The sequence below is a fragment of the Chlorocebus sabaeus genome, chromosome 19, assembly GCF_047675955.1.
Source record: "Chlorocebus sabaeus isolate Y175 chromosome 19, mChlSab1.0.hap1, whole genome shotgun sequence".
Lineage (NCBI taxonomy): Eukaryota > Metazoa > Chordata > Mammalia > Primates > Cercopithecidae > Chlorocebus > Chlorocebus sabaeus.
In genome coordinates this window covers 13,441,330-13,455,425 of record NC_132922.1, presented here as the reverse complement: position 1 = coordinate 13,455,425, position 14,096 = coordinate 13,441,330, and the positions used below count along the sequence as shown (strand labels likewise).

At 59.4% G+C, this 14,096-nt stretch overlaps 1 protein-coding gene across 6 annotated transcripts in view; it reads right to left on the bottom strand.

Moving 5' to 3' along the window:
• The window catches only part of ELFN2 (extracellular leucine rich repeat and fibronectin type III domain containing 2), a 62,076-nt gene extending 49,019 nt beyond the window's left edge, over positions 1-13,057 (bottom strand). Inside the window, exons 1-2 of one of the 6 annotated variants that reach the window (XM_038007482.2) lie at positions 12,937-13,053; positions 2,804-2,954 (exon numbers count right to left, since the gene is read on the bottom strand). The gene's annotated coding sequence lies outside the window, so the exon portion shown is untranslated. Of the gene's footprint in view, positions 1-2,803; positions 2,955-11,956; positions 12,130-12,370; positions 12,715-12,936 lie in introns of those variants that run through there. The other 5 variants (XM_007975700.3, XM_038007483.2, XM_038007481.2 and 2 more) reach the window with 5 other exon arrangements.
• Positions 13,058-14,096: the final 1,039 nt, after the last annotated feature.

Here is a 14,096-nt window from a genome sequence, read left to right as displayed (position 1 = left end):
AGTGCCAAGCACTGTGCCTTACTTTGTCCCCTGGCTTTGCTCTGGCAAGGTGAAGTAGGGATTCTTATCATCCCCATTGTACAGGTGAAGAAACTGAGGCCCAGAAAGGTGGAGAAACATGCCCAACAGCAGCTGTCAGGAAAGTGGCAGTGCTGGGATCTGAACGCAGGCCTTTGTCACTTGAAAGACAGTCACCTGTCACTTCCCAGGCCTCTCAAATGGCCTTCTTTGGGCATCACCCTCAGTCCCTTGCCTGGCCTGTCCCCCTGGTGATGTCCAAATGGTAGACAGGACTAGCTTCCCCTGACTCGGTTATTCTCAGAGCACCACCAGTCACATGCCTGGCATGCTGTGGCCTGGGCCAGGGCTGGCTGAGCAGCTCAGAGCACCCAAGTCCCACAAAGGAGACCAGTGGCCAGGGGCTCAGGCAACGCCTGTGGGGACAGGGCTCGCCTGATGAAAGTGCACACACAGGCCCTGGGGCAGGCTGGAGAGGAGTACCAGACAGGGAGCCTGCCACACCTGGCTCCATCCTGGCTCAGCCACCGGGACACTATGTGCCTGTCAGGAGGCTCTCTGCCTCTCCGGCCCTGTTCCTGTTACCACGAACTCAGGACCGTACTCCCACCACTAAGGGTCATGCCGCAGAACTCTAGTGAGATCTGGCTTCCCCGTGCGTGTCAGGAAATCATTTTAAAACGATTTTTGAAAGTAATGATGGTAGGCCGGGTGCGGTGGCTCACACCTGTAATCCCAGCACTTTGGGAGGCCGAGGTGGGTGGATCACAAGGTCAGGAGATCAAAACCATCCTGGCTAACACTGTGAAACTCCATCTCTACTAAAAATACAAAAATTAGCCGGGCGTGGTGGCACGTGCCTGTAGTCCCGGTTACTCAGGAGGCTGAAGCAGGAGAATCACTTGAACCTGGGAGACGGAGGTTGCAGTGAGCCAAGATCATGCCACTGCACTCCAGCCTGGGCAACACAGTGAGACTCCATCTCAAAAAACAAAAAAAGGAATAATGATGGTGGTGGTGGTGGTTCCCAGTTACTGAGAGTCTGTTACATACCAGGAGCCACACAAAGGGCATCACATCCAGGAGCCCAAATAACAACCACCCTAGGAGGCATGTGCCTCATCTCCATTTCACAGAGGGGGAAACTGAGGCAAGAGGTCCCCCACCATAAAAACCAGAGCCAGGTTGCAAACCCAGAACTTGCTGTTCTCCTATGCAGCTTCCTGTTGTTAGTATTTGAATGAAATGCTGCTTCAGGAGAACCCCTGGGGACTGGGGGGAGAGAGAGGACTCAACGGGATCAGACAGACAGGCTCAGGGAAGGAGTTAGGCCTGCTGAGTCCAGCACTCAGGGAGGGAGACGCTCCCCAGAATGTGCCTGCTGGGTGACCTTGGGCAAGTCACTTCCCCTGTCTGATTCCTCAAAGGCAGGTACCAATGCGGTCCCCCTAGAGAACGGCACTGGGTCAACAGGTCCTCAGCAAACATGACGAATGGGGACAAAGTCACTTGGGGGCAAGAAAGGAGCATGTGCCCAGATGAGAGACTTATGTGACCAGAGGCCCTGGGGAGCGAGAGGGCTCAAGGAGGCAGAGGTGGGAAGATCGTGGCCATAGAAGTGGGAGGGAAGGGCTGGGTGGAGGCACTGGGAGCAGGCATGTGCTGGTGCAGCGGGGTCTCCAGTCCGTCCACAGGGCAGGCAGGATAAGCACATACCCGCCCACTGGGCCTCACTCCCCACCCCTCCACTACCAAGAACCCCCACTTCAGCCTGTGACAGCAACACCAAGTCCCCTGCAGCAGCCCTTCCCCCACCACACCTCCTCCATCCCCTGGGGTGCACCCACCACCCTGCACAAGCCCCCTCCTGGGCACCTATCACTACCCCTTTCCTGGGGACCTCCAATACCTCGACAGCCACAGCCCCTCCACGTGGGGACCACCGCACCTTGGAGACAGCATCTCCCTATCCTTAGCAACCACCAACACTGTGCGCAGCCAGCCAGCCTCCTTCCTCTGTCTCCTCCTCTCTCCACGGAGACCACAATGCCACAGAGGCGGCTCCCTCGCCACGGCAACCACCGTCACTCAGCGCCGCCTGGACAACAGCTCCCTCCACGTGGCCGCCACCAACACAGCCTCAGCGACAGCCCCAGCCTCTCCTCTCCTCTCCAGGGCAGCCACCAGCCCCAGCCAGGACGGAGCAGCTCCTTCTGCCTGCCTGCGGCCTCCTAGTGCCAGACGGCTCTCCCTGTGCCTCCAAAATCCAATGACATAGGATCAGGCCCCATATCCATTCCGCTGGCATTTTCCCCTGCTCCCAGCTCACTTCCAGCCCCTCTTTCTACAATGGAAAGACCCCCACCTGAGAGAGACCCCCACCACGTTCTCCCAGGCCTTCCCCTGCAAGCTGGCTGTCCACCCCCAGCAGGTGTACAGATGCCCCCTGCCCTTCTGGGGTGCAGACTAGGCCTGGATCAGCCTCTCTGCTGGGTGATGGGGCAAGAGCTGGGGTCCCTGAGCCAATAGGGGCTTCCTGCCCACCCTCCCCGGTGGGCCTATCTTAGCCCCCAACAGGCCTGCCATTCTGGAGGCTGCCTCACAGGCCCTATGGAAGGAAAGCTGGGTGGGAGGAGTGCCCACGGCTGGGGGCAGGGGCCGGGCCCGCAGGAAGGAACACACAGAAGCCTGAGGCTGGGCCGCATCACAGGTTTGCAAGGCTGGGTCATGTGAGCTATGCCCACAGACAGCAACACACACACAGGCAAAAGGACCCTGTCCTTACCAGATGTCTGCAGCCGAGGAGGCCCCTCCAGCACTGTCCCCGACCTGGGTCTCAGAAAGGTCCCCCAGGCAGCAGCGGCAGCAGGAGCAATGAGATCTCAGGTCCTGGCCCAGCCCGGGTGGCAGCAGCTCCTCACCCAAGTCCTCTCCTTCTGCAGGGAGGCGAGGGGGAGAGAGGGGAGGGAGGAAAGAGAAGGGGAGGAGAGGGAGGGGGGACAGGAGGGAGGGAGGAGGGAAAAATGCTGAAGTCTTGAAGGGTACACTCACTTCTTTCTTGGGTTTCCCATGGCAACCGAATATACCACAAATGAATATCAGGGTGAGACAGAGAGAGGAGGTAAAGGGAGAGGAAGAATGGAGGGAAATGGAAGAGAGATGGAGAGAGACAGAGATACAGAGGTGGGGGAGACTGGGTGGGGAGAGATGGAGAGACACAGAGAGAGAGGGAGGCAGAGACGTGAAGGCACAGAGATGGAGAGATGGTGCAGGGAGAGAAGAAGAGATGGAGGTAGAGACAGAAGGATGATGAGGCAGGAGGGATGGAGGGCTGAGGCTTCCCATCATAACCCATGGGCTCAGGGCTCAGGGGAAAGGTCAGGGGCCACAGGGGCTCTTCAAGCCGCTGGGCAGAAGGAGCAGGCACAGATGAGTGAGTTTTCTGGGAACCAGGGGGCCCCTACTCCCACCCCTCCACCTTGTCCCACACTCCCTACTGGGCTCCACAGCCTGGAGGTGCCTCCCAAGTCACATCCCAGACTCACACCCCACTCACAGCCACGGTCACACATGTCACACCCACGTGTGTATGCACACACACTCTCACACTCCCCTGACACCCAGTGCCCCCACACAGCCTTCACCTCCTCCATGCCCAACCACTCCACTCTCCTGTTGGTCACTCGGATCATCAACACCGCCCAACCCCATCATCAGCTGGGCCCCAGGGAACAAAGACACTCTCGCCCTCGGCACACCCTCTCCTCTTCAGAACTCTGCCAGGACTGGCACACGCCTTCCCCTATGTGCCCAGCTTGTGCCCAGCCAGGTGTAATGCCTCTGACCCACCTTCCCGCCATATGGGCTCACACACAGCCTAAGAGCACAGTACCTGGCTGACCTCCACCTGCACAGACAGGCGCTCCCAGACAGACGGGCCTCTGAGGAACCTCGCCTCCATCTGCGCAAACACGTGCACACAGACACTCAGCCCTTCCCGAGGAGGCCCCTCTCCCAGTCCAGCCCCGCACCCCACCAGCCCAGATGGTACTCTTGGCCCTCCCCCGCAGGCAGGGGCTCACACCTCAGCCCCCTCGGCATTGCCATTCACAAACATAGACCCACCAAGTGCTGGCAGCCAGCGGCGCCCGACGGAAAATAAACACACACTCGGGCCTCCCTTCCCCCACCCCCTATACTGCCTCAACTCCCTCACCCCTACCCAAAGGCAGAGAACTAGCAGGGCCGGCTTTCTCCAGGAAAGGCTCCCAGGCCTAGCTGGGAGCACACAATTGACCCTAAGCCCCTCAGCCAGCAGGGATGGGAAAGCACCCCAGAGGCACACGCTATACCCAAACACACACACACACACACACACACACACACACACACACCCCAGTCCTCCCAGAGCACACCCAGAGAGAATCCACACAGGAGAACTTCCCAGGGCCGCAGAGAAACGCACATCCCAGACCCAGACACCTGCGTGCCTAGAGACCAAGGTTCACTGCACACGGCTGAACCAGAACACAGGGGCGCCCCACGCAGACACACTCCCCTACGCGCAGGCCCACGCTGGTGCCAAAATGCATGGGGCCACTGCACAGACGCACGAATCAGGGGCACTATGGACTGCCCCAGCCCAGGCTCACCAAACACACCCAGAAAAACGTGCCCAGGGGCACAGGGCCCCCAACATAGACACACGCCAAAACATACATGCCCCAAGCATGCCCACACACAGGGAACCACTCCCGGACACACGTGCCAATGCACATGTGCCAACACACCCCCAGCCAGCCACGCCTGCACGCCACAGCGCTCCCGGGGCAGTTCACGCGTCGCTTCCCCATGCCGTCCACACCCACCTGGCACACACAGCCCCTCACCAGCAACTCTCCGGGTCCCGGCTCCAGTCTCCCCCTGTACCCCTGCCCAGCGCGGCCGGCCCCGCCGCCAGCCCCCGCCCCTGCCAGCCGCTTTCGGATCCCGGGCACCTAGCAGAGCCCAGAGGCTGCGAAATTGGCTGCGAGCGTCAGGGGTTGCGGATGCAAATTCTAAACACAGGCAAGTAAGGCGGAAAGCCCGGCCGGCCGGGCCAGCCGGGCGCAAGTTCCGGAGGCCGGCGGGGCGGGCCGCGGGGAACGGGGAGCCTCGAAGAGCAGCGGACTGCGGAGGACGGTGCAGGGGTGGCGAGCGCGGCGGGGTCGGGGGGCGGGGTGGCGGTGCGGCTCCGGCGGGGCTGCGAGCGAGCGCTCCCGTCCCCACCACGCCAGGTCCGCGGCAGTTCCCGCCCGCCCCCTCCTCCGGCCAAGCCGCCATCGCTCACCTGCCCCGTACGCACCCAGGACGGACAAGCCCCGCCGCCCGCCAGACCCAGGTCTGCCTCCGCCAAGTGGATAGACCGTATCAAGCCACCGCTACGCGGCTGTGCGTCGCCTCTTCCAGGACGTCTTCTCTGCTCTCCGCCCTCTTCGCCGCTTCTCTGCCCTCACCTCCACCTCCGCCTCTGGCCTCTGCTCACGTGCACAGCCGCAAGCTCAGCTCCACCAGCGCCCTCTCTCCACAGGAAAGGAGACGGAGGGCTTTCGCCCTGTTCAAGGTGCTGGGGCAGGCCCGCTCCAGCCCCACTTCATCCGGACCGCACTTCAGGCTGCTAACGTGCCTAGCTTTAGCAACTGTGCAGCCTCGAACCCGTGACCGCACACTCTGCCTCCGATTCCTCATCTGTGCAACAGGAATGATGCAGAGGGTCGTTCTGAGGATTTAATGAGGGACTCCTTAAACAGGCTTAGAGCAGCAGGCAACGAACACGGAAGATGATTAGCCAGTATTATGAGTCAGTATGGGCCCCTGTCTTGCTGCTGTGGCACCGAAGGTTAGGCACTTCTCTGAGCTCAAGCTCCTCCTCTGGAAAATGAGGATGGCTTTGCTGGCTCCGGAGGATTCTGGGAGGAGTCTCAGAGACCCCGAGGAACATGCAGCTGCCATCCAACCAACAAATGGGAGTGAATTAATCTTCGGGAAAGCATTACCATTGCAGGTGCCTGGGCCCCTCGTCCGCTCTCCCAATCAAAATCTCAGTGGACAGGGCCCAAGAATCTGCATTTTAACGAACACCCAGAGGCTCTAATACTCCCTGACAAAAAGGATGTTACTCAAGTTCTTGGTGCAGCATGGATGGCCCCGCGTGGTTGATCCTCAAACTACACGTCCAGACTCATTTTCTCAAAATCCACTCTGGGCTTCCCCACCTCCGGGACCCTACTCACACGGTCACTCCATCTGGCACGCCCCCACCCAGGGGCAGGCAAGACCTCTTTCACAATCCTCCAGCCAAAATTAAACAAGATAACAGAGAGTGCCTTACTCGATGCCTGGCACATAAGCAGGTGCACAACTGAGGGAATTCTGCAGAGCCCAGAGCAGAAGTCGGCACAACCTCTCCAGCCCTGCCCGGGAGGCTCACTCCGCACCTGGTCACCAGCCTGCAGCAGCAACCCCCTCTCGGTCAGGTCACAGAGGGACAAGAATCACCTGTCAAGCAAGCCCTACTGTGGGCAGACCCCATGCGGGACACTTGTCAGAGGTTCCCATGTCTCACCTCTCCTCCAGGGCCCTGAGCTCTGCCAGGCAGGGGCTCCTCTCTGGGGGTTCCTGCCTGAGCCCCGGGGCCCAGCATTTCTCCCTGGGTGAAACATGCTAATAAGGGTATGTGTGCATATACCGTCTGAATGTAAAATGCAGCGATCCGTCCTTGGTAGCATGTAGATGAAAGGAATTTGTTTAATAAGTATTTTTTGAGGGCCTACCACTCTCCGCCTGCACAGAGCTGACATGCAGTGGGAGAAATAAACAGGAAATAGGCAGATGTAGGAAATCCCCTGGGGAATGAGAAGGGCCAGGAAGGGAGGGAGGCAGGTAGGTTGACCCCACAGCCTCTGTCTCTCCAAGATTCAGGGACAATTGTAGGGGGAGAGGGATAATAGACAGGCCAAGGAGGGAAACTGAGTCAGGCCTGAGTCTTGGGACTAGGCCCACGGCAGGCTGGTGAGGCAGCCCTTGGGATTCAATCCCTACTTCCCCCTGAGAGAGGTGGGGACCAGTGTATACAAACAGTCACGCACACACAGACATGCGAAGACATAGCCTGCCCCTCCTGGCCCCACTGCACACTCCAGCTGCGGGTGGGGGGTGCGGGCTGGCAGCACCCAGGCTCTTCTCATGCGTCCTTAGGCACCCCCCAGCAGTTCCCATGCACTTCAGAGGGTGAAAAGCAGAGAGCAAAAAGGGTAGGAAGGAAACAGACGCATGTACACACAGTACAGACCCCCTCCAGGAAGCCAAGAATGAATGGAGGGGGCAGATGGGAAGGGGGAGGAAAATAATGGCATCCCGCATGCCAGGGGATGTTATACCCGTGCTCTTCTCTTACCTAACCTTTAGCACGACCTTTAGGACAATCCAGAAGGGTTAAGAATTCGTTTCTGGTTTTTTGGTTGTTTTGTTGTTGTTGTTGTTGTTGTTTTGGCCAGGGACGGTGGCTCACACCTGTAATCCCAGCACTTTGGGAGGCTGAGGAGGGAGGATCACGAGGTCAGGAGTTCGAGACCAGCCTGACCAACATAGTGAAACCTTGTCTCTACTAAAAAAACGAAAATTAGCCGAGTGTGGTGGTACATGCCTATAATCCCAGCTACTGGGGAGGTTTTTTTTGAGGCAGAGCCTCACTCTGTCACCCTGGATGGAGTGCAGTGGCACAATCTCAGCTCACTGCAACCTTGGCCTTCTGGATTCAAGCGATTCTCCTGCCTCAACCTCCTGAGTAGCTGGGATTACAGGCATGCACCATGACGCCCGAATAATTTTTTGTATTTTTAGTAGAGATGGGGTTTCACCATGTTGGCCAGGCTGGTCTCGAACTCTGACCTCAGGTGATCCTTCTGCTTGGCCTCCCAAAGTGCTAGGATTACAGGTGTGAGCCACCACGCCCAGCCAAGAACTGGGTACTTTTGTCCCCACTTCACATTGAGGAAACTGAGCCTCGGGGACAGGAAGTGACTTGCTCAGGTCACACACCGAGGAGGAAAAGAGGTCAGATTTGGAGCCCTGGAGAAAGCCTGGGCCCCTGCCCTTTCCACAAGCAAGATGGTCAGGAAGTGGGGAGTCCAGGGGGCCACAGCTGAGGCTGCAATAGACTCGGGACCTGAGGAAGATACTGACGCTGCAGCAGCCTCCCCACCATCACCGGGGAGAGCCCTCCAAGCGCTGCTGTTCGAGGCACTGTGGGAGGGCCAGGGAGCGAGGGGCTGCCTTTGGGGGTGTCCCATCACTGTGGGAGAGGGGCGCAGGAGGAATGGGATGGCGGGATTAAGATGCAGGCACCACCCACGAGGCCCCTCCTTTCCTGTCTCTTCTTGCAGCCAAAGCAAAGGGCGTCCCCCGCCCCCGCTTCCCTAGGGCAGGGTCACTGGACCCATTTACAGGTAAGCAAAGCAAGGCCCAGAAAGGGCCTTCAGTGAGAGGGGTATGCCAAGATGTAGAGGCCTCCAGGCCCACCTGGCAAAGGAGTTCGGCCGCCAGTGGTGCTGATATGAGAGTCTCCCTTCAGGGTTCCAGTCCTGGTTCCATCGCTGTGTGGCCCCGGACTGGTCTGTAACCTCTCTGTTTCTCGTCTTCAAAATGAGGAATAATAATAGCGCCTACCGCAGCTGGCTTTTGTGGGACTAAACGAATGCCGCCCACAAAGAGCTTCAAACTGGGCCTGGCTCTCAGTAGGGGCTCAATAATATTAGCTGATGTCATTATTATTATTATCACTATAATTATTACTATTTCAATCAGCAGCATCGTGCAGCCAGCACCCTTCCTCTGGCACCCCAGGCATAAGCAAGCCTGCCCAGGTGGCTCTTCAGTCCTCAGGGCTTCTCTGGGGCTTTCCTGGGGACTGTCTGCAGAGCTTGGGGGCTTAATTACTCCAACCCCCAGACACCATCTCCAGTAATAATGTCAATGCCTCTGCCCCAGGTGGTAATTGAGCCAAGAGAAGGTTAATTGAATCAGGGATTGGACTGGGACGGCAGGAGGCAGAGGATTGGGTTAACCTTCTAGACTATTAACACAGCTCCTGAAGAGGTCTGACTTGCTAAGAAGGCTCAGGCTTCAAGGCAATCCTACTTCTCGGCCATCCACTCCACACAGCACACGTCACAACACAGGGCGGGTGGGGGCACCAAGAGAGAGGAGCTTGGCCCCCAGGCACTGTGGCGGGAGCAGGTGAGGGTAAGCAGCGACGTGTGCCTCCCAGCCCCGCACGCGGTTGTCACACTTTCACAGTCACTCATCACACCCGCAAGGGAAGCTGCCAACGCCCTCTTACCGAGACAGGAGAGGCTGACCCCTGTCACACACAGCCAGGAGGCAGATGCGGCAGGGGTGTCACTGGAATCCAGTTCTGCCGCCAAAAACGGGCATCCTACAAGACCTCAGGGAACACTGAGGAACAGGCATGGAGCCCCCAGTGACCGCCCCAGACATGCCCCTCTGGAGAAGGCTTGCTGGGTGTGCCCGTTTCTATCACCCTGACTATTTCTGGAGCTTGTGGGTGGAAGAGCAAAAGAGCACTGACCTGCGAGTCAAGAGCAGCCTCTCCTCGAGCCAGAGACCTCTTGGCCTTGGGCTCATCACCTGGCGCCCCACCCCCAATTCCTCATAGCTCCATATCTCTCCATGAAATGAAGGACCCCTTGAGAAGGGACTGGCTAATCAATTGTGTCTCCCTGCAGCCACTGAAGGGGCGGGGTGGCGGGTGGGGATTTACATTAAATCAACAGACAGCTTATTCCAGAACTCAGTTTGCTCATCTGTCAAATATCCACATAATAGCAGCCAACTCACCCACCTCAAAGGACTGTCGTGGAAATCCAAGGAAAGAAAAGAAAGTCCTTTGCAAAGTTAGACTTAAACCAAAACAGGAAAGCAGCTACTCTGGGCTGAGGGGATAGGAGGTAAGACGACGGAGCTCATGTGGACTGAGCCCCCACCATATGCCAGGCACCAGCACCCGCCCCCCACAAGGCCCATGGTCTCCTTAACCCCATTCACCTCTCTAACCCCCCACCCCATGTTACAGAGGAGACACTGAGGATCAGAGAGGTGACGTGAATGCTTAAATCACAAAACACAGAAAGTAGCAAAATGGGATTCGAACCAATGGTTTCAGGCTCCCTGGCTATGGCCATTTTCTACCGTCACATGCACCGACACACTCACATACACACTCATTAAAGCACATGCACCCAGAGGTGGTGGGCTGGCTGGGATGAAGAGGAAAACAGGGACTGGGGGGGTCAAATGGGGGGGCTGTAGCACGTCGGGGCAGGTGAGGTGCACTATTCAAGCGGCAGGACTTAAGAAAAAGGATTCTATGCCCACTCAGAACACTGGGAAAGGGGGCCTCTTGCGAGGGACCACACATCCTAAGCCTCCATCCCTCTCCCCTTCCCACCCCTCATACATAGGGGACATAACCACACCCGGCTACACACACTCCCCTAACATCACACTCACACACTCCGGCTGGGGAGAGCGACCCCCGACAAAACTGTCCCGCTGATGTCACCTGCGGCCTGGAGCTTATGTCACACCTGAGGTTCTCACTGACGTCACATACATACTTTTTCCTGATGTCCCCACAATTAACCCTCTTTCTTCCTGCCTAGGGGTTGATGGCCCAGAGGTACCCACCTCCCCACCCACACAGCTGCAGGGCCCCCGGCTCATCAGGACAGCACCTGCCTGTGCACCCCTCTCACGGGACACACATTTGCACACATGTGAATACCCACATGCTTTGCTGATGGCCCAGACGTGACACATCCCACAGGTGTCCACGGGCCACGAGAAGAGGGGTGTCAGCCATGCACATACACATACACACACACACACATTCCCAGTCCCGTCTCGTGATGCAGCTTGCATATTAAAACGCCCCTCAGTAACTGTGCCGGGCAGTCCGTGCCCCACAGCTTCCACCACATTCCTCCAGGTGCTGCCAGCACCCCCCTCCCTCCAGCTTTCTGCCTCTCACAGCCTGGCCTGCTGACAGCGACAGCCGCAGCCCAAACACACACACACACTCCAGCCCAACACCTATGTCTCAGCAAGGGACCAAGGCAGTGCCCTCCACCCAAAGCTGCTGGGTGGGAGGAGTCCAGGGGGAAGGGGCATAGCACAGAGCCCTGAGCTGCAGAAAGTGCCGAGTACCACGTTCCTCCTCAGCTGAGTGCACGGTCAGCACCACTGTCCCCTCGTCTCCCTCCTTGGGCACACCTGACACATCACGGCCTGGTGGCCTCTGTTTTGGACACAAGTTCCCCAAATGTGCATGTGAACACACACACACACACACACACACACACACACACACACACACACCAGCTTTCTTCCCTCCAAACATTGCAAGGAAATCCTGCCTGGCCACTGACAGTGTGCGTGTATGCGCTTGTGTGTGTACAGACAGACAGCAGGGTCCACCCCTTGTCCACACACACACGCACACACCACACACGCACAGCACGCACAATCCTCCCCACATGCACACAGCGCCCCACCGGCCAACACACCCACCCGCTCCCCCTCCCCTGACAGCTGCTGGAGCCCACACATGCACACACACACATGCTGGCACGAGCACGCACACACACACACACACACACACACACACACACACACACACACGGCAATGGCCCCGGCCCTGCCAGAGCTGCAGTCTCTGCGATTTATGCCACCTCCCGGGGCTGCCTCCCTCCTTGTCCCTGGCCAGCGCCTCTGCAAGGGTCCCCACCCCCCAATTCTGGTCTTGCCAACCCCACCGCCGTCAAGCCCCACCCTGGCCCCCCTTTCCCTAGAAGACATCCACCCGGTCAACCCCTCTTACCAGCTAGAGGATGGATGCCTTGACCCGACAGCACCCCGTGAAAGAGGGGGGTTAAGGCCCCCATTCGAAAAGATGAGGGCAGAGAGGTGCAATGTGGCACCGGCTGGCACAGCATCCACCATCGAGCGTCTGCACCACCCCCAGAAACGCTCACCTCACCGACCGTCCTCGGTGTCCTCCCACCGCCTCCGCCCACCGCCACCACCACCTCCCTCGCGCAGGGTGGTCCCCCGGGGGTCTCACGGGGATCCCCAGACCCAGGAGACACTAGGGGTGGCTCTTCCCGTCTCATCCCCCCTTCCGTTCCCCTCTCCAAGCCCCACCCCCACTGACGGAGGGGGTACCCTACGGCTCCAGCCCTGACTCCCACCGTCTCCCAGGTCGCGGCGCTCGGATCCGGAGGAATTCACTTACCCCAGCCCCAGCCGGGATCCGGGCCAAGCACCGCCTCCGGGAAGCGGCGGCCGCGGGGCCTGCGCGTGTGAGTGTGAGTGTGTGTGTGAATGTGAGTGTGAGCGCGGGTGTGGGTGCGGGGTGCGTGGCGCGTGGCCGTGGGGTGGCCCGCGTGTGTCTGTGTGTGTGTCTGTGTGTGTGTGTGTCTGGGAGCGCGCGTGTGCGCGCAGACGCCGCCGCCCCCTCCTCCCCGCCGCCGCGCCTCTGCCTCTGCCTCGGCGGGGAGGGCGTCCGGGAGGGGCCAAGCGGCGCGCGTCAGGGACCGCGGCAGGCCGTGTCCGTCTGTCCGTCCGTCCGCCCGCCCGCGCCCGGCGCCCTCAGCAGGCCTTTCCGCAGCAAGCCCGCTCCCGCCCCCGAGCCGGCCGCACGGACACACGCGCGCTCGCAGACACACGCCCGCGGGGCGGGGGCCGCGCCTGGCGCCGCCGCTGCAGCTGCAGCGCCGGGGGAGGCGGCGGCGGCCCCGCGGAGCCCCGAGCCCCGGGCAGGCGCACCCAGTCCCCGCCCCGGCCCCCTGCGCTGCTCACCCCGCGGGATCCGGGTCCGGGTCCGGGTCCGGCCTCCGCCAGCGCATTCAACAGCTGGGGGCAAACTTGCGGCGTGGCCGCCGGAGGTGCGCCTGGACTCGCCCTCCCCCTGGACTCCGCCTCCGCGGATGGGCCCTTTCTCCGCCTTGTACCTCCATGACCCGCAGCCTGCACCCTGCCGGTTGGTCCCGCGTTCAACCGCTGGCGACTGGGGAAGTGCGGCTGCTGCGTTCCCATTTTACAGGCCAGACAACTGAGGTTCGGAAGAGGAGTGATTTCCCCCAAGGTTACACAGGGAACCTGCAGACAGTATTAGACTTTACGCTCCCCTACCTTGTGCCAGGGCGCTCACTGCCTTTCCCCACCCCTCCAGGAGTAGGTCCAAGAGATACTGGGCTCATCTGCAGCCTAGAGAAGCTTCATTAGCCTTCCAGAGGCCCAGTTTCCCACCCCTTACCCCAAAGCCCCCTGCCACCTGCAAAGGGATGTATGCTGAGGGGAGGAGGAGGTGGTGGAATATGCAAGAAGCTCTGGCACCCGGGGCCTATACCTTGGTGCTTGGTCAGGCAAGCACCTCCTCCCGAGGTCCTGCGAGCTGTATGTCAGAGGCCTGCCGGCAGGCCCTGTACTTCTCCATTGCTTTTATAGGACTGCATGCACCAGCGCCTGTTCTCAGGTGTTGCACATCAGAAGTGAAGTCCAGGCTTCAGGAACTCCCCGTCGGAGCATCTCATGCAGGTCTGGAATAAGGAGACTCCCCAGAAGAAGCCACTGCCTGAGCTGAATCTTGATGGATGAGTAGGAGTTGGCCAGCTGAAGAAGGAGGAGAAGGGTGTCCCGGACTGTGGGAATAGCATGTGCAAAGGCACAGAGGCATGAAACAGCTTTGTATGTGTGTACAGGGAACTCCACGGAGTTGGGTATTAGTAGAGCAGAAAGAAGGTCTGTCCAGAAATTCCTCCATCCTGTCAACTAAGAACAGGGAACGGCCCAGGATGGGGCTGGGAGGGCAACCAAGCACTGGGTCACAGGCCACGGGTTGTTCCGGGTTATGGAGAAGGACTATTGGGCGTTCCCCACCTGCACCCCAGGCTGCCTGGCACATTCCTACCTATCCTTCAAGGTCCCTCGCTGCAAACCCAAACAAGCTATATGCTGTC